A 2,613-nucleotide genomic window follows, 5' to 3' on the forward strand; every position below is an offset into this window, starting at 1 on the left:
AATTAAGATGCTTACTTTATTTTCCCTAATTCTAGTTTTATTACGAATTTATGTATTTGGAGTAATATTACCAATGTTTTTATGTCTCTAATGATAAGGTATTTAGAACTAGTCAGAATTTCATAGGGATAATATGTCCATTTTCTTTTGGCAACTAAAGCCATGGTGATTCACTAATTATATGCTCATAGTACATAGCTCCTAACAAGCCTATTTGACCTTAATAAAAGGGTGCTTTTCGTATCTATGTTGGTTGGAAAACAGATACAGTCTAGAATAGACACCTATTTAATGTTAGTGTGATTCAAAAGATTCTGAAAATTTCCATTTACTGAAAATACTCTCTTCCCTTTAGGCTGAGAAGTACTGCTTCAGAACAGAAAATTCTCAAAGTAAAAAACAAAACTAAAGATTAATTCCTCAATATTTATTGTCATGGGTATATGAATCTAAGAGCATCTATTAGTGAAATAGCTAATGAGAGAAAATTAACATGGTTCTAATTTCACACTGATATTTTAAATAAGTGATTGTAAATAAGATCAGTCACTTCCATAACTATTCTTTTATCACAGCAGGAAATCACTCAGAAAATCATACTTTCACAGTAATCTACATTTTGCACTTAGTTGCTGCTTCACTTATTTCTGCAGTATATTTAAAAATAATAAAATGCTTGATCATCTTTATAGAGTCCCTCAATTTCCCAGACTGCCTCAAAAGAATTTTGAAACAAATTATATAAATATATGTAAGAATGAAAGATTTACTAACGCCCGCAACATAACAAAATATTCAAAATCCCCTTTAAAATATTATTATTTAAATTGCAGTTCCTCTGCTTGAGCACATTTTATGTTACTTAAAAAAAAAAGTTCATATTTGTAGGCAAAAAGAGAATTGCCGACAAGCCAGTAAAAACTTTGCATTACTGAGATGAGGAAAATAAAGTTACAGAACAAGGACTTGCTCATTAGGGGTGGGAAAAAGTAGAATCAGTCCTTCTGATTCTAATCCCCATGAAATTTCTAGGTAGAGAATTGTGAACTGAAGTCCTGAAGTTAGTCGAGAATAAGTGGAAGAAATAGTTTGAAATTGGAAAGAAACTGAAAGTCGTTCAGTCGTGTCCAACTCTTTTCAACCCCATGGACTTTACAGTCCATGGAATTCTCCAGGCCAGAATACTGGAGTAGGTAGCTGTTCCCTTCTCCAGGGGATCTTCCCAACGCAGGGCTTGAACCCAGGTTTTCCTCATTGCAGGTGGATTCTTTAACAACTGAGCCACAAGGGAAGCCCAAGAATACTGGAGTGGGTAGCCTATTCCTTCTTTAGTGAATCTTCCCAACCCAGGAATTTAACTGGGGTCTCCTGCATTGCAGGAGGATTCTTTACCAACTGAGCTATGAGGAAAGCCCCAAAAGAGAATGGAGAAGCAATGAAGTTGCTCAGTCGTGTGCGACTCTTTGCACTGTAGTTTACCAGGCTCCTCCATCCATGGAATTTTCCAGGCAAGAGTACTGGAGTGAGTTGCCATTTCCTTCTCCAGGGGATCTTCCCAACCCCGGGATCGAACCTGGGTCTCCCACATTGCAGGCAGATGCTTTACCTTCTGAGCCACCAGGGAAGCCAAAAAATATGGAATACTTCATGAATTTGCATGTCATCCTTGCCCAGGGGCCTTGCTAATCTTCTCTGTATTGTTCCAATTTTAGTATATGTGCTACCGAAGCGAGAAGTAAACAACTGCAAGATCAGGCAGGGTCTTGGACCCACAAAGGTTTTGAAAACCTGAAGAGTTAACAGCTCACATGATGAATGCTTGCCATAGTAAATATAGCTGATAGGAGGACTGGAGGCAGTAGAAAGGTAATGAATGGTTTTAACAGTAGAGTTACATAATCACATTTGCTATACAAACTGCTGACTTTGGAAATGAACAAGGCAAGACAAAAGGCAAATATTTGAGTTGGGAGGATTTTATTCTAATCTAAATGAGACATGATGATAGCCATTTAGAAGTTAAAGTAGATAAGAATTTCACTGATGCAGGTCTTATTTATTGTTATGCTCTTATGTTACACAATGTAGCAATTTTCAATAGCATTTTCCATTTCCATATCTTCTTTACTTTGCTAAAACTCAGATTCGTCCTGTGGCTGTACTGCATTCACATGCTCTGAGCATGTAGTTTATCTTCAAAGACCCTTCAGTTCACCACTGGGCCAAGCAGGGTACAGCTTTGATTAGTTTAACTCAGTTATGCAAGTGAGTACTGGGGAGAAGGCTGTATTCAGAAACATTACCATAGAAATCACAAGTCTTGGTGATATATTATGACATCTAGAAGGCTCACAGAGGATTAACTGGGTGTCATAAATTGAAGGTAGGGTACTTTAACATGACATCAAGTTAAACGTGACTACTGAAGATCAAAGAAGGTAAAATACATGGTCCAGGTATGAAAGCAAAGAGGTTCCAATTATCATTAGTTCCAGTGATCTACTGAGGAAATTTGTGCTTCCAAGGTTTCAACCAGTATGCATACTCAGTCGCTTCAGATGTGTATGACCCTTCGCGACCTTATGGACTGTAGCAAACCAGGCTCCTCTATTC

General features: G+C 37.4%; 1 non-coding gene across 1 annotated transcript; it reads right to left on the reverse strand.

Annotated features, from left to right (window-relative positions):
* Window positions 1-1,629: 1,629 nt before the first annotated feature.
* LOC129560562 (U6 spliceosomal RNA) lies at window positions 1,630-1,736 on the reverse strand. The gene has a single exon (XR_008686795.2). It is a non-coding gene; the product is annotated as a U6 spliceosomal RNA (small nuclear RNA).
* Between the last annotated feature and the right edge of the window lie 877 nt (window positions 1,737-2,613).

This window comes from Moschus berezovskii, chromosome 16 (assembly GCF_049115385.1).
Source record: "Moschus berezovskii isolate FMDL1 chromosome 16, NW_MosBer_1.0, whole genome shotgun sequence".
Taxonomy (NCBI): Eukaryota; Metazoa; Chordata; class Mammalia; order Artiodactyla; family Moschidae; genus Moschus; species Moschus berezovskii.